The following is a 27479-nucleotide window of genomic DNA, read 5'->3' as shown; positions in this document are numbered from 1 at the left end:
CCCCAAAAAAAAAAATTAGGGGCAGTTTGGTAAAACTAATCCCATCCGAATCGTCCACTGGAAAAACGGACATGCTGGGGTAATAATCACATAGCCGACGTGCGAATAGGGCTTATGAACCATTTATGTGTGATGTTTTCTGAATGCATTGTAGCCAATATTGTGTTATAACAAGCTGATATTAATGATTTTAGCAAGATTGGGAGATGCGCCATGGGTGGCATAGAGTACTATTAAAGATTAGTGGTTCAAATCAGTTATTTTCATGGTAAAATCAGTATACTGATCATTCACCAAAATGCTTGTGTTTATACCTTTAAATAAATCTAAATGAACAAGATTCCTTCTCAATTTCACCTTTGCTCTTGCACAGAAAATAAGAGTTCTGGCAGCATTTGAGGTTGAGTTTAAAACTTTATTTTTGTATGATTTTTCCATTTTTTTGGTATTTTAATAGTTTATTTATTAATGTTACCTGTAAAATGAGAAAGGGAGATGGGGAGGAGGTAAAGGGAAGTAGGTAGGGGTTAAAAGGGAGCAAGTTTCATTGTGATAAGTCCTATAACTCTCTGCAGAGTCGCTTCAGTCTACTGTGAGACGATTATTTTGCCATGTCAATCCTCTCAACTTAAAAATGGAACCAGCTAGCGAGGATGACTGTCTTTCTAGGCTTTCATAAAAACAAAGTAAATTATTTTTTTCTCCGTCCCAAACAGAGTAGCAGAACGGGAGCCTTTGACGGGCTCTTTCTCTTATTCTCTCGCTCCCTCTTTAACTAAAAGAACTCTGGGTAAAAAACTGGGAAAAAAACAAGTTGCTTATTTTGTGGGCGAGAGGAGGGGGAAATGTGGCGGCTGTAGTTCCAGAAGGGGGCTTCAGTTCTCAGACGATCAGAGAACAACTTGATTGTGTCCCTCAATGGGATTGGGTCAGTCATGAAGACTCAGGTAGGGACTGGGGGCCTCAGCTTGCTGTCCTCAGCTCCCCTCCCATCCTCTGTCTCCTGCTTCTTCTGTGGTCCTCTAGGTGTAGGTAGGGGTGTCAGTTTCCAGGGGGGTGGAAGGAGAGCTGCTGGGTGGGGTGAGCCTGCACCTGTACTGCTAGAACACAGAACAACAGTCACTGATGAAGATCTGGAAATGTAAAGCTAATTTCTATTGGAGATGTGTAGCTGCATTACTTGAAGTTACTTACCCTGTGGGTGTTGGATGTAGTAGTGTTGGTGCGCCCCCTGCTGGGGAGGAGGGCCGTGCTGCTGGGAGGAGCCTGGGCCTTGCTGTGGGGGCGGGGCGTAGTGCAGCATCATCTGGGGCGGGCCGTGGCCTCCTTGGTGGTGGGGGCCAGACATACCTTGGGCAACGTGGGCCTGGGGCGAGAGGGGGCGAGATGGTGTCATCCCTTTCTAACAACCATATTTAATTCAAGACTAGTGGTCTACAGACTACGGAGATGGAAAGATTGAGCGCAACGCTGTACGTAAATGTTGTTTTAATTCACAAAATGGGTGGCTCCTTGTAGAACGTAGTCCTACCTTCATTGCTGGCGACTATGGCGCAGCTCCAAATCTGACTACGAAGAGTTCATTGTGGGGGCAGTGTTAACCTCTACGGGATCGGTGTCCCATATACGGGACGATTGAGCTAATGTGCGCTAATGTGATAAGCATGACTGTTGTAAGTAACAGCAAACTTCCCAGGACATAGACATGTCATATGGGCAGAAATCTTGAAATTCTTGTTAATCTAACTGCACTGTCCAATTTACAGTAACTATTACAGTGAAAAAATACCATGCTATTGTTTGAGGAGAGTGCACAACAACAAAAAAACGTATCACGGCAACTGGTTTGATACATTCACCTCTGAAGGTAAATAATGTACTTATATTCAGTAATCTTGCTCTGATTTTTCATCCTAAGGGTCCCAGAGATAAAATGTAGCATCATTTTGTTTGATAAAATAAATGTTTTTTATATTCAAATGTAGGAACTGGGTTCTACAGTTTGAACCCATGCGGTCTCTGGCTCCACACCCACCCCGCCCAGTCTTCTAGATGTGTGAAAGTTAGTGTATAAGCTAATGCTCCATCATGTATGACATTCCTGGGAGTGTGTAAACTTAAATTTTGTATTACCATATCATTTTTGTATGTTCTCTATAGTTATGTACTTGAAAATGTATCAATTGACTAATTCGGCACATTTGGGCAGACTTGATACAAAATAGTCCAGTATTGCAATGCTTCACTGGATCAATCTGAAACTTTGCACACACACTGCTGCCATCTATTGGCCAAAATCTAAATTGCGCCTAAACTGCAATATTATATTATGGCCTTTCCCTTGCATTTCAAAGATTATAAAAAAACGCATGTTTTTTGTTTGTATTATCTTTACCAGATCTAATGTTATATTCTCCTACATTAATTTCGCATTTCCACAAACTTCAAAGTGTTTCCTTTCAAACGGTATCAAGAATATGCATATCCTTGCTTCAGGTCCTGAGCTACAGGCAGTTAGATTTGTGTATGTCATTTTAGGCGAAAATTGAAAAAAGGGTCCAATCCTTAAGAAGTTAATAGAGCACTTCTAACCAACCCCAACAGGCCTGACTAAGATCATAATAATAAATAATAATATGCCATTTAGCAGACGCTTTTATCCAAAGCGACATACAGTCAAGTGCGCATACATGTTTACGTATGGGTGGTCCCAGGGATGGAACCCACTACCCTGGCGTTACAAGCGCCATGCTCTACCAATTGAGCTACAGAGGACCACGACAATCATGACATGCATGGTGTCAGAAGTGCTACAACATCAAATATAAAGACAGGAGAGATTATTTCACAGAATATAATGTTCCTTGAGCTGTCAAGAGTTTAGCGTGACCAAAAGTGGCTAACTGCTCTCTCATGTCTCGTCATTGAGCAGAGCAGCCCCAGCTGAGACGTAGCTATCGATACCCAGACTTAGAGCGAGCTGCGCGCAGGGAGCGAGTGACAAGAGCAGCTAATGGATTTACTAATAGAGGAAGTTATTTTGGGCAGGGCCTTACATTTGGCAGAAGCAATCGGCCTGGGTAGGGTAGGGCATGAACGTCGCAGGCATGGGTAGGGCTCGGGCTTAAAGTTCTGTGTTGTGTAGACAATGAAGCTGTTGCTTGGTTCCTTGATCTGATCTACATAGGCTATGCAAAGTAGCATTTTGCATTGATAACCAACTATAATCTCAGCACCTGTTTAAACAAAACCAAACATTGTTGCCTTATTAGAATCCCCACAAAAAGGTATTTTGTTGAGGTAATAACTGTGATTCCAGGCTATTTTGAAACAGTAAAAACAGCTTTTTCTCCGTGATATTACACTATTTTTAGCTGATATGGGAGCAAATACATTGAAGGACCATATCAAATTGAGATACTGTTGTAGGTTACACTGGCAAGTATAACAATATTTGCCATGGCACATTATATTTAACTACAAATCTGATTATTTCACAAGGAGATGTGGTAAGCTAAAAAGGCTAGCTAGCGTACTGTTTTTAGCCAGGTTAAAGCCAGCTAGTTACTATTAGCAAGGGAAGACGAACGTAACTCTCACCACAAATGAGAAGACTTGTGAATGGCAGTCTAGGAAACACGGACTGGTGAGGGCATCACGTTACCAACAGGTTTCCACTGCTCCCCAAAAATCTGACTCCACCCACACGCGTAGATCAACGGAGTGAAGCTTGTATCAGCCTTACGTAATTGAAACAAATAAGACTTCTGACTTGTGCTACATCTGATATTGTCACATTATTGTTTGACTTAGTATCATTGTTCGCTTAGATCTGTTACATTCAACTCTCCAGAGAGAGAGAGAGGAGAGAGTATGTGGGCTGTGGGTCCAGAGTAGCCTGGTGTTTATTACCTGTGTGAGCTGTCCCAGACCTGGGTAGTGTTGGGCCATGGGCTGGTGGGTGGGCAGGCTGTAGCCCTGCATGGGGTAAGAGGCCTGGGGAGAGCTGTGGCCAGGGGGCATGTTAGGGGGTGTGGGCGCTGGCAGGGGCCCAGAGTGGTACATGGACTGGGGGCCTCCCTGGCCCGACTGAAGAGAGGAAGAGAAGTGTGTTAGGAAATCACATACACGTGATACACAACAATGAGACAAACATACTCTATATTCTCACACACACACAGGAACATACAGTAAACTGAAAACAGGCTGGTCAGGATAAATAGGCAGTGTTTTAGCCAGCCAAATATAAAAACTAGCCAGCCAGGTGCCTCTCGAAGGTGCTCCATTTTGGTGGCCTCTGGTACATTCTAATGCCTTGATTCCATCTGAAATACACAGCAAAATTATTGAAAACTATTGAGTTTACCTCCCAGATGGAAAAATGTGTTGTATTGTGTAGAAAGGCTATTTCACAATTTAAATTACATAAAATGTAGGAATTCAGTTTGTTAGTTGGATATCAGGACTATTTTCTAAGTAAGGGAACATTAAACTTGAAACATTTTGCGTCTTGAGATTAAAGTTGTATTATCGGTTTTACTGCAAGATATGAATTGCCAGAACGATGTTTGTTCTTCAAATTACATATTTTATTAAAAACAGAAAGATTAAGTAAATAGCTCACATTATCTTAAAAAATCAATTTAAAAAGGTCAAATCACTGTTTTGTAACCCTAGTCCTGGGGACCCAAAGGGGTGCACATTTTTGTTTTTTCCCTAGCACTAGAGAGCTGACTCAAATTATCGACTAATCATCATCTTTGATGATTTGAATCAATACATTTAGTTGATTCTTTCCTAAGGTCAATACATTTCTGAATATTGTTGAATTCCGTTTTAATGCCTGGATTCCATGAGGGCCCTAATTATCATATTTGGACCAGAATGAGGCTCCCCACTACCTATTGCTGCGGTGATGATTCACCATCTTCATCAAATGTTTTCATAATGTATCTGCAGATAATTGCCAAAAAGCCTAGGCCTACCAATAACCTATGCAAATTAGGGAGCCAAATGAACGGCTCTCACCGATGCGATTCGGTAGTATACACTGACTGACAAGTCACTCACTTTTGGCAAGCCCCGACATCCTACGAATGGAAACCTAGGTAATCTTTTGTTTTACTTGTCCCGATGCGATACCATGTAAATATAACCACGTTATATGATTTATAAATGGCAAAGGGATATAGATCGACTTTATTCAGTCAGTTCGACACCTTTGATAAACTAGTCAACACGTGCTGTTCAGTCGCTCGCTTTGTGACTGACAGGCGCCTATCCTATTAATAGATCGCTAGAATATGCATATTGTTCATTCTAGCGGGACAGGGCTCGACGAACTAGTGAATTTAAACTTTTAAATGACAAGTAGCTTAGTTAATGAAGTGGAAAAAGTAGTGGGTTGAAAATGAGTCTAACCGACTGGCCGGTGCTAATGGCAAACACTGAATAGGGGCCTCTCAAGCTGGTCAATGTAAATAGGGGCCTTAGACGTCCTCCAGTGATTTTTGAACTTATCCTGCTGAAAATAAATATTCCAAGTATAAATACAGTAAAGTACATTTACATTTTAGTCATTTAGCAGACGCTCTTATCCAGAGCGACTTACAGTTAGTGAGTGCATACATTATTCTTTTTTATATATATTTTTTTTTTTACTGGCCCCCCGTGGGAATTGAACCCACAACCCTGGCGTTGCAAACGCCATGCTCAACCAACTGAGCTACATCCCTGCCGGCCATTCCCTCCCCTATCCTGGACGACGCTGGGCCAATTGTGCGCCGCCCCATGGGTATGCATACATATACAGTGGGGAGAACAAGTATTTGATACACTGCCAATTTTGCAGGTTTTCCTACTTACAAAGCATGTAGAGGTCTGTAATTTGTATCATATTCAACTGTGAGAGACGGAATCTAAAACAAAAATCCAGAAAATCACATTGTATGATTTTTAAGTAATTAATTTGCATTTTCTTGCATGACATAAGTATTTGATCACCTACCAACCAGTAAGAATTCCGGCTCTCACAGACCTGTTAGTTTTTCTTTAAGAAGCCCTCCTGTTCTCCACTCATTACCTGTATTACCTGCACCTGTTTGAACTCGTTACCTGTATAAAAGACACCTGTCCACACACTCAATCAAACAGACTCCAACCTCTCCACAATGGCCAAGACCAGAGAGCTGTGTAAGGACATCAGGGATAAAATTGTAGACCTGCACAAGGCTGGGATGGGCTACAGGACAATAGGCAAGCAGCTTGGTGAGAAGGCAACAACTGTTGCCGCAATTATTAGAAAATGGAAGAAGTTCAAGATGACGGTCAATCACCCTCGGTCTGGGGCTCCATGCAAGATCTCACCTCGTGGGGCATCAATGATCATGAGGAAGGTGAGGGATCAGCCCAGAACTACACGGCAGGACCTGGTCAATGACCTGAAGAGAGCTGGGACCACAGTCTCAAAGAAAACCATTAGTAACACACTACGCCGTCATGGATTAAAATCCTGCAGCGCACGCAAGGTCCCCCTGCTCAAACCAGCGCATGTCCAGGCCCGTCTGAAGTTTGCCAATGACCATCTGGATGATCCAGAGGAGGGATGGGAGAAGGTCATGTGGTCTGATGAGACAAAAATATAGCTTTTTGGTCTAAACTCCACTCGCCGTGTTTGGAGGAAGAAGAAGGATGAGTACAACCCCAAGAACACCATCCCAACCGTGAAGCATGGAGGTGGAAACATCATTCTTTGGGGATGCATTTCTGCAAAGGGGACAGGACGACTGCACCGTATTGAGGGGAGGATGGATGGGGCCATGTATCGCGAGATCTTGGCCAACAACCTCCTTCCCTCAGTAAGAGCATTGAAGATGGGTCGTGGCTGGGTCTTCCAGCATGACAACGACCCGAAACACACAGCCAGGGCAACTAAGGAGTGGCTCCGTAAGAAGCATCTCAAGGTCCTGGAGTGGCCTAGCCAGTCTCCAGACCTGAACCCAATAGAAAATCTTTGGAGGGAGCTGAAAGTCCGTATTGCCCAGCGACAGCCCCGAAACCTGAAGGTTTTGTATGGAGGAGTGGGCCAAAATCCCTGCTGCAGTGTGTGCAAACCTGGTCAAGACCTACAGGAAACGTATGATCTCTGAAATTGCAAACAAAGGTTTCTGTACCAAATATTAAGTTCTGCTTTTCTGATGTATCAAATACTTATGTCATGCAATAAAATGCAAATTAATTACTTAAAAATCATACAATGTGATTTTCTGGATTTTTGTTTTAGATTCCGTCTCTCACAGTTGAATATGATAAAAATTACAGACCTCTACATGCTTTGTAAGTAGGAAAACCTGCAAAATCGGCAGTGTATCAAATACTTGTTCTCCCCACTGTGTGTTTGTGTATATTATATATCACACACACACACACACATATATATATATATATATATGTTGAGAAAAATAGTGTTTTTTAAACTGCAAACTTCAAGGAGTAGGGCATTGAAGGAGTTGGTCTGATAGGAATTTGTGATGTCATCAGCCTCCCCCCTTGCTTGTGGAATAGAGAACAAAAGAGGAAACCCCACCCTGCCATGTCATGATGAACGCTGGACCCACCTATTGAGATGTGCCTTTTGTTAAGTAAATCAGATGTTAAGAGGTGAAAAGGAGACTGGAGTGTTAGTTAATTGGAAAAGTAATAAATTACATATTATACATTGTATTTAACAAAAGTGACACGTTACTTTACAATATGACTTTGTGTGGAAAGTAACATGTTATATTACATTGCGTTACCTTCATGAAAAATCAAAAAATCTCAGCATTTGTTTGACTGTTGGAGGGCGCAAGGCGAGCCGTGCTGTCTCTACCAAAAAGATAGGCTACTTACTAATTCATTTCAATAATAACATTTTGTTTCTCAAAATAATTGTCACGTGGTTAATTCCTAAATCTGAATTAAAATGATAATCTAAAAGTTATAATTAAACTAATGCAAGAGCACCAGCCTCTGCCATATGGACACAGATGCACCGTGATCCATTGGCGGCTAAAGAAAGGAGCGCATGGAATTCAGATAGCCTACAGGCCAATGCACCAGTAGGCCTAGAACTTCCATCGTCAACTAAGTAAAATACATAGGCCTAAAGCAGACAAATAAAAACGTTAAAGAAATATCCTGATGAAATTTCAGGTTCTTTCAATCGTATTAATCTCTCTACTCCGCCTGTCTGCCTCCCTTTCTATCTGTCTTGAGCTATCAAGAGTGAAGTGTAACATTGTATCAACTAGCCTATTCCGTGCCCTCAAGAGTTTCCAGAGCTCAGGACAAATATACGTTTTTTAATGATGTTTCCACTGGATATATGGGATCATCAGTTCATAATAAGCAGACTTACTGTTAGAGGTGAAGAAAAAAATGACAGAAGCACAGCTTATTAGTGGTGGAAATGGGCACTTTCCTACATTTGCGGGCAGCAGGCCAGGTAGGCCTACTTCTATGCTCAGGCGCGCGCTCGCTCAACATCATCCGGACAGAGAAACCAGACACATGCTCATTGCTCACAATGGAGCACTCCAAACAAAAGACAATGAAAAATGTTTACTAAACTCGATGGTTATGAAATAAACCAAAACTTGCTCACAAGTGTAGCAGGTTGTGAACTCTGCAAACAACGTTTCCACTAATTAATACATGCATTAACAAAAATGTACGTAACCAAATGACGGGGATTAACAGTACATTTACTAGGCCCACTAGTGACATACAGTACCAGTCAAAAGTTTGGACACCTACTCATTCCAGGGTTTTTCTTTATTTTTACTATTTTCTACATTGTAGAATAATAGTGAAGACATCAAAACTATGAAATAACACATATGGAATCATGTGTTAAACAAATCAAAATATATTTCAGATTCTTCAAAGTACACACCCTTTGCCTTGATGACAGCTTTGCACTGATGACAGCTTTGCACACTCTTGGTATTCTCTCAACCAGCATCATGAGGTAGTCACCTGGAATGCATTTCAATTAACAGGTGTGCCTTTGTGAGAAACAGAGTAGCTGAACGGATGATCTCCGCATGTGTGGCTCCCACCGCGATGCATGGAGGTGGTGTGATGGTGTTTTGCTGGTGACACTGATTTATTTAGAATTCAAGGCACACTTAACCAGCATGGCTACCACAGCATTCTGCAGCGATACACCATCCCATCTAGTTTGCATTTTGTGGGACTATCATTTGTTATTCAACAAGACAATAACCCAAAACACACCTCCAGGCTGTGTAAGGGTTATTTGACCAAGAAGGAGAGTGCTGCATCAGATGACCTGACCTCCACAATCACCTGACCTCAAACCAGTTGAGATGGTTTGGGATGAGTTGGACCGCAGAGTGAAGGAAAAGCAGCCAACATGTGCTCAGCATATGTGGGAACTCCTTCAAGACTGTTGGAAAAGCATTCCAGGTGAAGCTGGTTGAGAGAATGCCAAGAGTGTGCAAAGCTGTCATCAAGGCAATGGGTGGCTACTTTGAAGAATCTCAAATCTCAAATATATTTAAAATTTTCTTTAAACACTTTATTGGCTACTATATGATTCCATATGTGTTATTTCATAGTTTTGATGTCTTCACTATTGTTCTACAATGTAGATAATTGTCCAAATAAAGAAAAACCCTGGAATGAGTAGGTGTGTCCAAACTTTTGGCTGGTACTGTATGTAATGGGGAGTTGATAAAAATAAACAATTAAAGGGCAAACAATTCACACAATGAAACAATGAATGCGCATGAATTGGCAGGAGACAGCTGAGCGCATTCTGGAGAGCGGAGCGCATGCATTCTGGGGAGAGACGCACCATATCTTCGCCACACACCCCTCCCCTTCTTGTCTGAATGTTTTAAATTATACTTGAGACATTATCTTCACACATATTTTAGCTATTCACTGACAGCCGCAACTCAATCATCTAGGCCTACCACGCGTGCTGCCCAAATTGCGGGCTTCCCAAACAGGCATAGGCTAATGCACTCCACAGCATTTTTTTATTTTTTAAGAAGCTAATGATCCTCTGTGGCTAAGCATGCTCTCTGGTGAAGTATTTTGAATTAGTTTATTTAGACAGGAGTAATTATATAATTTTGGCAAAACATCAATTTAGGGGAACCCAGACATCCGAACAGTACACTGCACCCACCAACTTTCCTTTCCAATTCGCAAGTGGCTGTAACCAGACATATGTATATAATGATGCACGTCTCCGCCCTAACGATGGGAGTTGTTGTACCAAAGGAGGGGATAGAGTACCACTGTATGAGTCATAGTACCCCAAAAGCCGAGCGGTCAAACAGGGAAATGGTTCCTATCGTTTTTCCACCATTCATTTTCCCCATAGATTTATTTTTAGAAACAAGGTAACTTTTTCAATATATTTGCCTGTATTTACCCCCACCAAAATGAAATGCTAATGTGGCTACCATAAAGAACTACAAATGCCATGATCTGGTCGAGACTGCTGAATCGAGGCAAAGGTAAGAATCTCTGGATTAAGTAGCTAATGTTAGCTAAATGTTGTAATGAATAAATTGGCTACATTTCTTTAAATGGACAATTATGTTAACTGTCTTGTGCAAGTTTTACATTGACACAATACCTGTTAGCAAAGTTGTCAGCTAGAGATGACATGCAAGAGCTTGCAGGGATTTGTAGTCTTGCATGATGTCAACTTTTATGCTAATTAGCATTTTTGAATCAGAGTAAATAGAGCTAAATATATTGATAAAAGTCACCTTGTCTGAGAGAAAAGTCACGCCAGGTTAATCAAAAGAAAAACGATTGGAACCATTTCCCTGTTTGACCGCTAGGTTTTATGGGTATTATGACACCTCCACTGTGGGGCTCTATACAGGCGACAACACATACTGAGACAGAGGAGCGCCGTTTCGCTCGCTTGGATGCTATATCTGAGATTGATGTGTCTTTCTGTCGTCGCACATCTTGGTCAAATAAAAGATCAATATTTCAATATTTTATTTGGACGGGCAAGAAGTTACGGGGTAAGGTCGGCCAGGCCCCCTAAGGCCCGCCCAAAACACCGGCCCTGACTGTAAGCCAAACATCTGAACAGATTCTCTCTTTTCTTTCAAAATCTCTCTCGAACTGCCAGTTCTGGTTATAGACCGCACGTACACGACCCATAGAGATGTATAAAGGGCACACTTTCCACTAAATGGAAAAACCCTCTATGGGCTTTGCTATCACAGAAGCCATCAATAGCAAAGATCAGAGGTGCGCCCTCTATACATTTCTATGGACAGCAGCAGTTATGACATTTCTCTAAAACAGCCGCTCTCCGCTTGCTCGAGAACTAAATGAAAGAAGTAATCAAGATCGGATCATGGAAATACGTGCCCGATTCTGAAAGAAACGCACAAGTTTTTTTTTTATACAAAGTAATTAATAATATTACCTAATTTGAACTCATAAATGTACTCATAAAAGTAATCTGATTATGTAACAAGTTACTTTGTAACGCATAACCCCCAACACTGCTGGAGTGCCACTTTAATTACAGGCTCCGCACAGGAAACATGCAGCAAAGACACTGACAAGACGGAATCGCTCCTACACCAGTACGTGAATCACTCCCCCACACACACACAGCCTAGCGGTTACAGCGTTGGGCCAGTAAGCGAAAGATCGCTTGTTCGAATACCCAAGCCGACAAGGTGAAAAATCTGTCGATGTGCCCCTGAGCAAGGCACTTAACCCTAATTTGCTCCAGGGGCACCGTACTACTATGGCTGACCCTGTAAAACAACACAACACATTTTACTGCACCTATCCGATGTATGTGACAAGTCGCTCTGGATAAGAGCGTCTGCTAAATGACCAAAAATAAAATAAAATAAAAACATACATGCATATACACACACACAATGCTGGGCTGGTTGGTTTACCTGTCCATGCCCAGGGCTGGGGGCAGTGTGCTGGGGAGGGGGCTGGCTCCCAGTGGGGGTGCTGGAGGGCTGGGGAGGGTGCATGGAGCTAGAATGGTGGGAGAACTGCTGGGGGGCTAAGAAACAGATGGAAGACTAACTTGAACCTCAAGTATGTGGATTCAAACATAATTTACAAACCAAAGAGCCTTGAACAATGACAGTCTTAGAATAAATGAATTGTATTGATACGAATGTCTGTAAGCAGGACGTTGTCCAGTACACGACTACAATGATGAAGTCTTGCTGAGTGTACTTTTAAAACAGACTGTGCGTTATCTTACCATACATGGCCTGTTGTGGTCCCGGGGGCCCCTCTGTCTGTCCGGGGTACTGGGGGCCTGGGGGGCCCAGAGCCTGTGGGTGGCCCGCCTGAGTCAACATCCTGGCCCCACCCTGCAGCATGGAGTACACCGGCTAGCACAGATTGGGGGGGGGGGGGGGGGGGGGAGTGAGAGAGAAAGAAAAAGAGGAAGAGGAGAATGAACGAGAGAAGGGGCGAGAGAAGAGAGGAAGAAAGACAGAAGAGAAAGAAAAAGAGTGAGAAAAGGGAATAAGAAAATGTTATGAAAATGTTATTGAAACAAAACCTCCATCCACAACACACATTGTGGGTCTCCGGGCCTATGCTGTTATAAGCGTGGATAAGTATTAGCGCCAGCACCACTAGCACAATAGCTATCTGTCCAGGGTAGTGGGGCATGGCCTGGTTAGCATTAGCAACATTAGCATGGTAGTTAGCTACCTGTCCGGGGTAGTGGGGCATGCCCTGGATGACCTGACTGTACTGCAGGTAGGCCTGGGGGTAGGGGGAGGCCACCAGGGGAGGGCCTGCTGCAGACGCTGCAGCCTGGAGCATCTGGGGCTGAGAAGAGCCGTGGTGGTCCGGACGAGGGCCTACCACCTGGCCTGGGGGGGAGAGGGTTATTAACATATTGATCATTGTGATCATAACTTTAGTCTATAGTTCTGTACTTGTTGATTTCAAATGTTCTCGAGTTGCTAAATTAAAAGAGCGTAACATTGAATAGAGAGTGAACGGTTATGACAGTGTTGCGACCAACCTATTGATTAGGTAACAGAATGGTGTGAGTGTGTATACCTTTAGCTCTGGGATATTTCCCCTGCTGGACTGTAGACATGGTGTACTGATACATCTGTGGAGCCTAGGAAACAAAGGACAGTTAGGCCCCAACCTCAAATGTATAAACATTTTTTTTTAACACCCCAGACACACTAATGCTTATTTTTCAGAGACAGAAGTCACACACACAGCCTCAGTCCTAGTCATACCTGTACAGAGTGTCCCTGTAGCTGTACGGGGGAGAGGTAGGACAGGTAGGGGGTGCTGTAGATGGCCTGTTGTCCCGGGGGGGGCTGGAGCACCACGGAGGGGCTGGGAGGAGTGGGCCGCGGGGGGTGGGGGCTGGGGACGGCTTCACCTGGGGAGGAGAGAACGCGCACAGTTTAGGTTGGTTTGTGAGATAATGTGAGTGTGTGTTTAGTTGAACAAATCACACAGTTACATTTGGTGTGTGAGTATATGTGTCTGAACATATAGTTGAACTCCTGGCCAAACAGGTTGTGAGAGAATTTGTTCTCAACTACTTTCCTCTGTGTGTGTGTGTGTGTGTGTGTGTGTGTGTGTGTGTGTGTGTGTGTGTGTGTGAGAGAGAGAGAGACAGACCAGGGTCATGGGTGCCTTGAAGACGAACTCTTTGGCGTTGGGGTTCAGCGTAGACTTCTTCACCTGACTAAAAAAACACACCGAAGGAAAGAGCGAGAGGGGAATGAGGACTCCAAATCATCTTTCAAATCCCTTTTCCATACATCCATTCTCATACATCCTCAACATGGCAACTACCTTGCCCACCTGAGCTTGGGGCTCACTTTTGACTTAATTTAGCACTGTATCAACATATTGCTATATATACGGTACTGTACAAATACATACCAGTATGTGGATTCATATCGGTATTCATGATATATCGCCCAGCCCTAGCATAATACCTACAGATAAGTGTGTCAACACATCTTATCAACACTAGGGGTTTAACTGTACACTTATTCGTACCGAACCGGTCGGTACAGGGACCTCAGTTCGGTCCGCACTGTGAACCCGAATGGATACACTGCGTTGTAGGCCTATGCCTCTTGAGTAAATCAGCGCTGAAAAAACATTGTTGGCTATTCCGTTAAAACAACTAGAGCCTATGCGCATGTTGTAATCAAAATTCTAATCTTAAATTTACGCATTTCAAACTGTTCTTTTGTGAGACACAGCCTGGAACTAGTTCTGTACGATGGCGAGTGGTGGGGTCGATAAACCAGAATTGGAGGATCCTCCGTTATCATTAAAATCTCCAGTTTCTGAACATTTTGGCTTCCTAGTAGACTACAACAGCAATGGACAGAGAGTTGTGGATAAAACGTTAACTGTATGTCGCCACTGCTCAATGAGAATAGCCTATAAATATGTTGACACATTTACGACGACGTCGTCGTCACCCCAGTATACTGCAGCAAGATGGAAACTCAAAGAAACAGCAACACATCGTCTGCCCTCTGCATTCAAGCAGCCCTTGGCAGCTGACTGACTGGGCCAAAGAGATTACAAGAACGATAGGTAGGCTATGTTAATATTTTCTACAGTCTGGTTTATAGCTGCGGATATGCGCCCATTCTCAGTGGTTGAGAATAGGGGGTTTCAGTAGAGGTTTCAGCACCTCATGAAAGTGCTCGAGCTACGTTACGAACTTACACTCTTACACCCATTACAGCAAACAGGTTACTTGCTCTATATATACACAAACCAAAGCAGAAATTCCCAATGAATTGGCCTATGCACCCAGTGTTGCGCTTACTTAACAGTGAGCCAATCACATTACCCCGGAGTGGGCGATGTACCTTGGTACAGACGCGCATCTGGCACTGAAGGAGGCAGTGTCATGGTGCGTTCGTAACCAAGAGCGAAGTGGGAATTTACCACATACGACTGGGGACAAACCCACTTGAACGGCCCTCAAACTGGTAATTACTATTAGGAAACTCATCTATCATCCTGAGCACTCACATGTTGACCTCTGACATCACCTACTAAGGAAATGGCCTCTAACAGCATTTTCGGCAGTTAAATGCAACAAAACATTATTTATATAAAGCAATCTATTAAATGTGGTTTTTGAACTCTATAGTGGCTTGGGAAAGTATTCACCCCCCTTGGCATTTTTCCTATTTTGTTTGTATCATCTGATTTACACAACATGCCTACCACTTTGAAGACGCAAAATATTTTCTATTGTGAAACAAACAAGACAACAAAACAGAATTTGACCGTGCATAACTATTCACCCCTCCAAAGTCAATACTTTGTAGAGCCACCTTTTGCAGCAATTACAGCTGCAAGTCTCTTGGGGTATGTCTCTATAAGCTTGGCACATCTAGCCACTGGGATTTTTGCCCATTCTTCAAGGCAAAACTGCTCCAGCTCCTTCAAGTTGGATGGGTTCCGCTGGTGTACAGCAATCTTTAAGTCATACCACAGATTCTCAATTGGATTGAGGTCTGGGGTTTGACTAGGCCATTCCAAGACATTGAAATGTTCCCCCTTAAACCACTAGAGTGTTGCTTTAGCAGTATGCTTAGGGTCATTGTGGTCCTCTGTAGCTCAGCTGGTAGAGCACGGTGCTTGTAACGCCAAGGTAGTGGGTTCGATCCCCGGGACCACCCATACACAAAAAAAATGTATGCACACATGACTGTAAGTCGCTTTGGATAAAAGCGTCTGCTAAATGGCATATTATTATTATTGTCCTGCAGGAAGGTGAACCTCCATCCCAGTCTCAAATCTCTGGAAGACTGAAACAGGTTTCCCTCAAGAATGTCCCTGTATTTAGCGCCATCCATCATTCCTTCAATTCTGACCAGTTTCCCAGTCCCTGCAGATGAAAATCATCCCCAAAGCATGATGCTGCTACCACCATGCTTCACTGTGGGGATGGTGTTCTCGGGGTGATGAGAGGTGTTGGGTTTGCACCAGACATAGCGTTATCCTTGATGGCCAAAAAGCTCAATTTTAGTCTCATCTGACCAGAGTACCTTCTTCCATATGTATGGGGAGTCTCCCACATGCCTTTTGGCGAACACCAAACGTGTTTGCTTATTTCTTTCTTAAAGCAATGGCTTTTTTCTGGCCACTCTTCCGTAAAGCCCAGCTCTGTGGAGTGTACGGCTTAAAGTGGTCCTATGGACAGATACTCCAATCTCCGCTGTGGAGCTTTGCAGCTCCTTCAGGGTTATTTTTGGTCTCTTTGTTGCCTCTGATTAATGCCCTCCTTGCCTGGTCCATGAGTTTTGGTGGGCGGCCTTCTGTTGGCAGGTTTTGTTGTGGTGCCATATTCTTTCCATTTTTTAATAATGGATTTAAAATGGTGCTCCGTGGGATGTTCAAAGTCTAGGATATTTTTTTTATAACCCAACCCTGATCTGTACTTCTCCACAACTTGGCCCCTGACCTGTTTGGAGAGCTCCTTGGTCTTCATGGTGCCGCTTGCTTGGTTGTGGCCCTTGCTTAGTGGTGTTGCAGACTCTGGGGCCTTTCAGAACAGGTGTATATATACACTGAGATCATGTGACACTTAGTTAAATAAAGTCCACCTGTGTGCAATCTAATTGTGACTTCTGAAGGTAATTGGTTGCACCAGATCTTATTTAGGGGCTTCATAGCAAAGGGGGTGAATACATATGCACGCACCACCATTCCGTTATTTATTTTTTCAATTTTTTTTTCATTTCACTTCCCCATTTTGGACTACTTTGTTTATGTCCATTACATGAAATCCAAATAAACATCAATTTGAAATTACAGGTTGTAATGCAACAAAATAGGAAAAACGCCAAGGGGGATGAATACTTTTGCAAGGCACTGTATAATTTACAAGCATGATAGTTGTACTTTTAGTTTATGGTTATAGCTTGTTGGCCATTAGCCAATCGGCGTTTCGCAACGAGTTAAAATCACATGAATGCGTCGAACTGGTATTTACAACTTCACAACTGGTAAATTCCCGCCTCCCACATGGTTGCAAACGCAGCATCGGAGTGGACATCTTGAGGCCCAACATAACAATCCGGTCACAACAGACAATGCAAGGAACATTGTGAATGCTGAACATTGTGGATGACATTACATTTGTCTGTGACCCCACAACCTTAATACGTACCGAACCATAGGTTTGTTGAACCGTTACACCCCCTAATCAACAATACTACATAAACTCAGCAAAAAAAGAAACGTCCTCTCACTGTCAACTGCGTTTATTTTCAGCAAACTTAACATGTGTAAATATTTGTATGAACATAAGATTCAACAACTGAGACATAAACTGAACAAGTTCCACAGACATGTCACTAACAGAAATTGAATAATGTGTCCCTGAACAAAGGGGGAGGGGGTCAAAATCAAAACATTAAGTACTGCAGTGCATCTCCTGCTCATGGACTGCACCAGATTTGCCAGTTCTTGCTGTGAGATGTTACCTCACTCTTCCACCAAGGCACCTGCAAGTTCCCAGACATTTCTGGGGGGGGAATGGCCGTAGCCCTCACCCTCCGATCCAACAGGTCCCAGACGTGCTCAATGAGATTGAGATCCGTGCTCTTCGCTGGCCATGGCAGAACACTGACATTCCTGTCTTGCAGGAAATTACGCACAGAACGAGCAGTATGGCTGGTGACATTGTCATGCTGGAGGGTCATGTCAGGATGAGCCTGCAGGAAGGGTACCACATGAGGGAGGAGGATGTCTTCCCTGTAACGCACAGCGTTGAGATTGCCTGCAATGACAACAAGCTCAGTCCGATGATGCTGTGATACACCGCCCCAGACCATGACGGACCCTCCACCTCCAAATCGATCCCGCTCCAGAGTACAGGCCTCGGTGTAACGCTCATTCCTTAGACGATAACCACGAATCCGACCATCACCCCTGGTGAGACAAAACCGTGACTCGTCAGTGAAGAGCACTTTTTGCCAGTCCTGTCTGGTCCAGCGACGGTGGGTTTGTGCCCATAGGCGACGTTGTTGCCGGTGATGTCTGGTGAGGACCTGCCTTACAACAGGCCTATAAGCCCTCAGTCCAGCCTCTCTCAGCCTATTGCGGACAGTCTGAGCACTGATGGAGGGATTGTGCATTCCTGGTGTAACTCGGGCAGTTGTTGTTGCCATCCTGTACCTGTCCCGCAGGTGTGATGTTCGGATGTACCGATCCTGTGCAGGTGTTGTTACACGTGGTCTGCCACTGCGAGGACGATCAGCTGTCCATCCTGTCTCCCTGTAGCGCTGTCTTAAGAGTCTCACAGTACGGACATTGCAATTTATTGCCCTGGCCACATCTGCAGTCCTCATGCCTCCTTGCAGCATGCCTAAGGCACGTTCACGCAGATGAGCAGGGACCCTGGGCATCTTTCTTTTGGTGTTTTTCAGAGTCAGTAGAAAGGCCTCTTTAGTGTCCTAAGTTTTCATAACTGTGACCTTAATTTCCTACCGTCTGTAAGCTGTTAGTGTCTTAACGACCGTTCCACCGGTGCATGTTAATTGATTGTTTATGGTTCATTGAACAAGCATGGGAAACAGTGTTTGAACCCTTTACAATGAAGATCTGTGAAGTTATTTAGATTTTTACGAATTACCTTTGAAAGACAGGGTCCTGAAAAAGGGACGTTTCTTTTTTTTGCTGAGTTTTTAACAGATAACCTAATACCTACTGTTAGACTTAGGAGTAGACTGTATTGTACTGCACTGTGGAATACTGTACTGTATTGCACTGTTCAAACTTACTCAGCCACGCCCTCTGCTCGCTCGCCGCCCTCTTCGCTGCCAGGGGTCCTGGCTGGCTGGGGTGTCCCTGCAGCCTGCCTGTCTGGACCTGATGACTGAGAGGCGGTGTTGGGGGCTGGAGAGGGGGTAGGGGTGGTGGAGGTCGGGGTGAAGGAGGACCCCTCTCCAGTCTGGGGGTCCTGGGAGGGAGTGTGGCCAGGGGCGGGTTTGGACTCGGCTGTGGTGGCGGAGTCTGATGGGGAGGGCTGGGCGGGTTCTGAGGAGGCGGGGCCAGCAGAAGGGGAGGAGCTGGGCTGGAGCTGTGGGAGAGCGCGAGTGTGTCAGAATCAGATACATGGGTCACACACAGGCATGCATGGACATGAGACACACTTACCCTGAACTCTTTGCCAAATTTCCGTAGCTCCTCCAACTGTGTTCTCTGCAGGACTGAGGGAACTGAGAGGGAGAGAGAAAATCATTGAGAGAAAATCTATTTTTCAAAAGACCTGAGATGGAGGGGGAATGACAGGGACCAGTCAAATGGAGAGAGAAAGGAAAGCTAACCTTTGCCGCTCTTGCCGTCCTGAGGGCTGGCTGGGCCTTCTGTCCTCTCCTTAGCCGCTGAGCTCAGGATCTCATTCACTGAGAGCGAGAGAAAAAGAAAGCAAGAGAGATGGAGAGAGATAAAGAGGTAGAGAGAGGAACAGAAATCATTAAAAATCACAAACATAACTTCAATAGATCAATAAACAACAATTCTGTAAAAGGATAGCGCAGTAATCATCTTCCTCCTCACCATCCACAGTGAACAGAGGGGTGGGGCCAGAGGACTTGGGTGTTGCCGAGGCGATCGAGGAGGAGGAAGTGTCCAGGTAGGCGGGGCCAGCCAGAGCAGGGTCGTCTGGTTTTGGAGAGCGAGAGACTGCGGAGAGAGAGAAAGAGAAGGAGAGAGAAGGGAAAAGGAGAGGTGAGGGATGTGAATAGTCTAGAATATGAGTGGTGGAAATGTGCGTTTCTGTGCACTTTCAGATGAGGTGTGTGTACCTGCAGGTGAGGACTGGGAGCTTGGGTTGCGCAGAGTTCTATTGGTCTGTACGGATCTCTGGGCTTTGGGGGAAGTTCTGGACGACACTGATACACAGAAAGAGCACAATTAACACTCAATATACCCAAAACCTCACACACACACACACACACACGCTCCCTCAATATACCCAAACAGACACAGCCTTACCTCCGTTGACAGAAGAGCGTGAGGCATCGGCCAGAGCTTGTGGGTGAGAGATGGAGTGAGGAATCGGGTGAGAGGAGGAAGAGGAGGGGGTAGGGCTACTGGGCTGGGCTGGGGGGCTGGCTTGGGACTGGTGGGGAGAGTAGGCGCCCCTGACGGACAGCGGGCTGCTCCTATCAGAACCCTGGGTGGGTCTAGAGGAGCCAGGGGCTCCTGTTCGATTGGGTATTGGACCAGAGGCTCCGCCCCTCAGGCTGCTTGGGGACACACCCATCTCCCTGGCCCTCTGGGGAAGAGGAATGTATTTACCCTCCCTAGAGAGAGAGAGATAAACTGAACAAAAGTATAAACGCAACATGCAACAATTTCAAAGATTTTACTGAGTTACAGTTCATATAAGGAAATCAGTCAATTTAAATAAATTCATTAGGCCCTAATCTATGGATGTCACATGACTGGGAATACAGATATGCATCGGTTGGTCACATATACCTTAAATAAAAAGGTAGGGGCGTGGATCAAAAAAAACACTCAGTATCTGGTGTGACCACCATTTGCCTCATGCAAACGCAACATTTCCTTCGCATAGAGTTGATTGTGGCCTGTGGAATTTTGTCCCACTCTTCAATGGCTGTGCGAAGTTGCTGGATATTGGCGGGAACTGGAACACGCTGTCGTACACGTCAATCCAGAACATCCCAAACATGCTCAATGGGTGACATGTCTGGTGAGTATGCAAGCCGAGAAAGAACTGGGACATTTTCAACTTCCAGGAATTGTGTACAGATCCTTGCGACATGGGGCCTTGCATTATCATGCTGAAACATGAGGTGATGGCGGAGTATGAATGGCACGACAATGGGCCTCAGGATCTCATCACGGTATCTCTGTGCATTCAAATTGCCACCGATAAAATGCAATTGTGTTCATTGTCCGTAGCTTATACCTGCCCATACCATAGCCCCACCGCCACCATGGGGCACTCTGTTCACAATGTTGACATCAGCAAACCGCTCGCCCACACGAAGCCATACATGCCGTCTGCCCGGTATAGTTGAAACCGGGATTCATCCGTGAAGAGCACACTTCTCCAGCGTGCCAGTGGCCAACAGCTCTGGTGGACATTCCTGCAGTCAGCATGCCAATTGCACGCTCCCTCAAAACTTGAGACATCTGTGGCATTGTATTGTGTGACAAAACTGCACATTTTAGAGTGGCCTTTATCATCCCCAGCACAAGGTGCACCTGGGTAACGATCATGCTATTTAATCAGCTTCTTGATATGCCACACCTGTCAGGTGGATGGATTATCTTGGCAAAGGAGAAATGCTCACTAACAGGGATGTAAACAAATTTGGGTTCGAAATTTGAGCTAAATAAGCTTCTGGTGCTCATGGAAAATTTCTGAGATCTTTTATTTCAGCTCATGAAACATGGGACCAACACTTTACATGTTGCATTTATATTTTTGTTCAGTGTATGTTAGAGTGCCGTTACGTCTGTCTGTGTATACAACTGAGTGTGCAGCCTACATCCTCGCACAGATGCAGTTTTGTCAACTGTGTTTATGCGTTCATGTGTTGAGTCTACAACTAAGCTTGTGTATGCTTGCGATTCCCCTCCGGACTCACCTGCTCCCGGCACTGCTCTGGAATCCGGGGCTGCCCCTCTCCCTCCCCTCGTCTCTCTCTCGGACCACGGCGCTGTACTTGTCCTCCTCGCTCTTATCGTCGTTCTCCAGGTTGGTGCGGTGGCGGTACTGGGGGCTGCCCTCGATCTCATTCGCCAGGCGGGCCGCGCGTGCCTCCCGCTGCCGGAAGCCATCTGAGCTGCCCCTTTCCAGGGGAACACTGAAGGGGGAGAAAGACCGAGATACGACTTCCAAGGTCAATCAAAAATGTGTGTGAGAAAGAAAGGGTGTTGTGAGTGAATAAGGCTGTGTTCACACAGGCAGCCCAATTCTGATCTTTTTTTCACTAATTGGTATTTTGAAAGATCAGATCTGAAAAATATCTAATGTGATTGGTCAAAAGACCAATTAGTGGAAAAAATATCAGAATTGGGCTGCCTGTGTAAACGCTGCCTAAGACAGAGAATGATACAGAGCTATATAGACAAAGCGACCTGAGCATATTCCACATCAGAATAAGAAGCTAAGGGGAGGATACTCACGTATACATGGAGAGGCTGGAATCATAGGTGGACGTGACGCCATATGTCTCCTCGTTAAACTTGAACATTTCGCTGGCATCCCAGCCATTAGACTGACAGAGACAGAAGAACCGTACGGTCAGTGTGTGCCTGTGTCTCACCAAGTGTGTGTGTGTGTGCGTGCGTCAGTGACCAGGTCTCCATCCAACCATTTCATGCAGATTAATTACCTAACACACAAAACTCACAACAGGCCTGATGGAAACAGCGAATTTGTCGTCAAAACATCCTATTGTCGACAAGACAATTTCTTTGGTCTGTGAAATAGATTGCCATAATTGCGGAGGAAACGCTGTTATGTGTAACTATTGATATAATAACCACCATGTCTAAATAAACTTGGAGTCACGCAATGATATGTTACGTTGTTGTAGCCTACTACCATCACGTCGTGTAAAAGCATAAAGGGTTTATAGGCAGATGAAATAAGTTATGAACTTCACATTGTGGTTAAGGGCACATTGAGCTTCATGCAAATTTCCAATAAATATTGAGGGTGTTATTTGAATTCTGGTGACATGATGATTGGTGCTTGGCTGCCGTTATCAAATACAAATTCTCTTGCTCTTCATCATATAACCCCGTCAACTTTATCAGCAAACTTGTCTAGAGAGCATGCACCAAAACCAGATTGGGCAAGTTTGCTATTTATCACAACAGTTTTTTGTGAATTGGATGGAAACCTAGCTACTGTGTCTATGCATCTCACCGTGTCCGTCTCCAGGTCGAAGCCTTCTCCGTTGCTGTCCCCTCCGTCCCACCGCTGCAGCACCTTCTCCCTGTGCTCCCCGTTCACCCGCGATGAGCTGATTGCTGTATCTGTGAAAGCATCTACACACACAGCCCAAATTTGAAGGTATAATGTGTCATCTACTAGGGGTACATAATGACGCACACACACACTTGGTTCACCCTCCCCATCTGTCTCATTCAGTTCGACTGCTTACTTAAAACATACATCCTTATCTTGAATCAGTTTCAGTCACACTGACAACGCACTCTCTCTCACACACACACTTACCTCTGATGGCGTAGTTGAGGTCCACATCTCGGCAAGTCATTGTGACCAGGTCGCCGGGGCTGAAGATCATGGTGTCTGTGATCTCCTCGATCCTGGGCAGGGAGGGGGGCAAGCCTCCCCCTCCGTCTCCATCCGCCTCTCCTCCCTCACTCCACTTGTGGACTGCATCGACCACCAGCTCACACTGGAGTAAAAACACATTAGGACCACGGATGAACCACAGAGGTTAACTGAAGAGTGACTGCAGGCAGTGGTCAATGTGACCTGGGATGTATTCATTACACTGATTCCATTGCAAAACACTGTCTGTTGCAAAACATTTTAATCCAAACGTAAAACGTTTTGCAACGAAAGCAAGTTTCTATTGGACAATTTCAGGTAGGCCCTTCCTGGTGTTGCATGGTATACCAAAACGTCGGTAGTTTTTCGATAATAGAACATGATAAACTGTTCGGTACTCGATTTTTTGTTACTTTCGGTACTTCTGTCAAATGTGTAGAAATGTTGAAACTGTTACTTACTGTTCGCAAAACAATATAAATATAGGCTAGAACACTTTACCGGTAGCTTCCAGCTATTGTAGGCCAATGGCTGATTTACACAATTTTTTAAAATTAATTCTCTTATTTCGGTCTCTCCCAAAGATTATCTATTTCCTCAGCGAACTGACTGTGCTCCTAAGGGCCGCCCCCCCTTGCCTCGTTAATGACAACATTACTGGTAGACGATGCACATTTTTTATAAAATAAGCTACTTCAATGCAAATGTTAATCAGTACAATAAAATAAGTCCCAAATGTAAGGGAAAAGAGAAACAGATTGTCATCTGTAGCAACATGAAATCAGCCAAAACAAGCTCAATAACTCAATGCATGCACACACTCCTATTGAATATTCATTCACCTTGTTTTTGGATAGGCCTAGGCTACATCTTAATTGACCCAATTTATCAATAGAGATGTAGTATCGTTTTGGTATCTGTTGAGTAAACCTGGTATTGAAGTCCCTAGAGTAAACGGTAAAGAGCAGTGGGCCAGTAACCGAAAGAAGTTCGCTGGTTCAAATCCCAGAGCCCTTGAAAAACTGCTCCCCGGGGTGCCGATGACGTGAACGTCGATTAAGGCAGCCCCCCGCACCTCTCTGATTCAGAGAGGTTGGGTTAAATGCGGAAGACACATTTCGGTTGAATGCATTCAGATGTGCAACTGACTAGGTTTTGTAATGGAATCCGACTAATGAATACACCTGAGATCAAGGTGAACATCTGACCACAACCATGTTTCTAGGAGGGGTCTATAACTTGTCGGTATGCAGAACACCCCTGTATGTCTAATACAAGGTAGTATAAAATTACCCTTGAGCTGAGGGTCTTGAAGATGCCTTCATACACATTTCCACTCTTCACTCGGACGTCACAGGTGGAGCCCTTGAAGGATAAAAAATATATATAATAATATGTCTCCCGAGAGTAATAAGTCTCCCGAGTGGCGCAGTGGTCTAAGGCACTGCATCGCAGTGCTACCTGTGTCACTAGAGATCCTGGTTCGAATCCAGGCTCTGTCGTAGCCGGCCGCGACCGGGAGACCCATGGGGTGGCGCACAATTGGCCCAGCGTTGTCCAGGGTAGGGGAGGGAATGGCCGGCAGGGATGTAGCTCAGTTGGTAGAGCATGGCGTTTGCAACGCCAGGGTTGTGGGTTTGATTCCCACGGGGGGTATAAAAAATAATGTATGCACTAACTGTAAGTCGCTCTGGATAAGAGCGTCTGCTAAATGACTAAAATGTAATGTAAATGTATATGGTTATTGGTCATTTCATGAAGATATACATTAGTAGACAGTTGTCGACAACTTAAATAGTGGAAAGAGTGCACATTAGGGCAATGTGTATGTGTTGCATCAAAGTAAGGTACCATGGTGGACCAGGGCCTAATTGACCAAATGAACACTCACCACTACAGCTGTGAGATAGTGAAGCATCCTGGTGTTGTTGTAGACACCTTCAAATACCTGCAAGTTGCAAACAAACATGTCTGACTTCTATTTCAAAATGTGACCTTACTCTACCCGCAATTTCCTTTTAACGTTTTAGAGTTTACATTTTGTACAATGGTATGGAAGCAAACAAAGAGAAAGAAAGACAACCTAGATTATGTCATCAAAAGAGTACTAGGCTATGCACTGTTACATAAAACGGCTGTAGTACATGCTGGATAGCCTACATTTCATGATGTGTGACTTACGGGAGAGGGCTGAGATGGCGGCTTCATTGTATTTCTTGTCCTGAATGTGGGGAGAGAACATTAGCAACAGACAAGACAAATGGGTGTAGCTGGCTCTGGGGCAAAATGCTGCAACGCAAGAAATAGGCCGGCAGCTGCACCACTTTCAATGTAGCTAACAAACATGCAAACTTGCAAAGCATTATGGACACGGGACATTACGTTGATCAAATGCGCACTTTTTAGCGTGGCGGTTCTCGATCTGTCATAGGACTTTCTATGCAGATCTGTCTAGGAGACCTGTCTATGCAGTAGTCGGGCAAAAGACTGATCACGGTCACGGATGCGTGCCGACGCCGGTGATCCACGCGTTAGTTAGCTATGACATTAGGGGGGGTGACAAACTAGCCCCGTAGCGGATCATGTTCTGTTCTCTATTACTGTGTCGTTCGACATTGTTTGCGAGGCTTAACGAAAGCAATTGTGTTGACACAAGCTGGTTAACTAGGGTTAGCTAAAACCGAAGGTAACGTTAATGCGATTTGGCTAACAATGTAGCTAACGTTTCCTAGCGGTAGCCTGCTAACGTGCAATTATTTTAGCTAAAGTAATCTAGTAACTGGCTATCAATTTGGAGTAACTGGCGAGATTGTCATACGATTAAAAATCTAAATAATAGCTTGTTTTGGTACAATACAATAGTTAGCTATTTGTTGTCTAGCTAACGTTAGCTGGCAAGCTAAACAAGACAGTTAGTAAGGAGGAAACTAACTGCAAACTGGTAACTAATTTAAGAATTGCTAGATAGACAGACACGTTGAATACAATAAATAACCAGTGTTAATACTTTTTAGTCATGTGCATCCCTGTTACTCCGCAGTCTTGTTTATTCTGTGAAAAATCGTACGACTTAACAGGCCAAACAAAATCCAAAGCAAATGCTTAAAAAAACTACAAAAACACGATAATCCCCTCCCCACAGAAAGTGAATGGGCATATTGGGGTCAATCAAATGTATCGTCTATCCCATTGGTTCAGACACCAGTCAATCATACCAATGTCAATTTAGCAGACCCTCTGTGCCCATTGGCCGCAAATACATCTATCATATTTACTTCGTTCCAATTGGCTTTAAACAGCGAGTTAAAGCCTCCGTTTGACATGGGCACGCCCACTAATCCTCGCATTGACCGGTAAACCTCTATGGATATGTGGCAGATCCCCGGACTTGCTTGACAACTGTGGCCGAACATGTGCTTACCTTCCAGGCACAGCTCTGTTGGTATTGCTCCCACTGATGTGAGGGGGCAACCCTGCTGGCCCTGCCGTTCCATTGGAGGTTTTTCGTCCGCCTGAACCGGGTTGTTGCTGGTGTGACACGTGCCAATAATTACACCTCAAGTAACAGTTATACTGATTCAATTTGTCTTTAGTCTACTAAATAGTATTTGACATTACCAGACTGGCTACCTAGCTAGTGTACAAGTAAGTCAATGAGGACACCATCGATAAAGCTCACGTTAGCTAGCCAACTTTAAGCTAGCTGCTAACAAATATCGAACAAACTAGCTAGAATTCATACAGAAAACAATACATGTAGCAACAAGCTACCCTTGCTTAGCAACTTGATACGACTACAACTCACGTTCTGTCGACGAAAAGACATTGCCTCTTCGGAACTTGATCGATAGCTTAGCTGGCTACTGTAGTACAGCCTTGCACGTTATAGCTAGCTCAATGGCTAGCTAGACGAGCAAGCAGTAATGTCCCTTCTGTAGCTAAAACTTTTAGCACGTAGTTTTTCGTTTCCTTTCCGTAGATATACTCTTGCGTGTGGCTTACTCCGATTGCATGTCATTTGTAATTTGAATAGATTATAAAACTCTGGGAAAACAAATTCGCCGGTTTGGCACCACAAAGATGTTGTAGTCTGCGCGTGGCTGACTGACTGGGTTGATGGGGGCGTGTACGAGTG

General features: G+C 44.4%; 1 pseudogene across 1 annotated transcript; it reads right to left on the bottom strand.

Annotated features, from left to right (window-relative positions):
• Positions 1-401: 401 nt before the first annotated feature.
• LOC311102174 (ataxin-2-like protein) lies at positions 402-27409 on the bottom strand (annotated as a pseudogene). Its single transcript, XR_014615213.1, has 24 exons — positions 27150-27409; positions 26766-26872; positions 25526-25565; positions 25236-25292; positions 24638-24709; positions 23285-23468; positions 22973-23094; positions 22225-22316; positions 21684-21902; positions 20056-20366; positions 19866-19952; positions 19618-19743; positions 19386-19463; positions 19216-19277; positions 18840-19138; positions 13690-13756; positions 13296-13444; positions 13105-13168; positions 12748-12911; positions 12287-12419; positions 11964-12079; positions 3913-4089; positions 1195-1366; positions 402-1100 (listed from the first exon to the last, which is right to left on the bottom strand). The product of XR_014615213.1 is annotated as an ataxin-2-like protein (transcript).
• Between the last annotated feature and the right edge of the window lie 70 nt (positions 27410-27479).

The sequence above is a fragment of the Coregonus lavaretus genome, assembly GCF_964263955.1.
Source record: "Coregonus lavaretus genome assembly, chromosome: 2".
Taxonomy (NCBI): Eukaryota; Metazoa; Chordata; class Actinopteri; order Salmoniformes; family Salmonidae; genus Coregonus; species Coregonus lavaretus.
The sequence above is the reverse complement of the archived record's forward strand: the minus strand, read 5'-3'. Positions and strand labels throughout refer to the sequence as shown.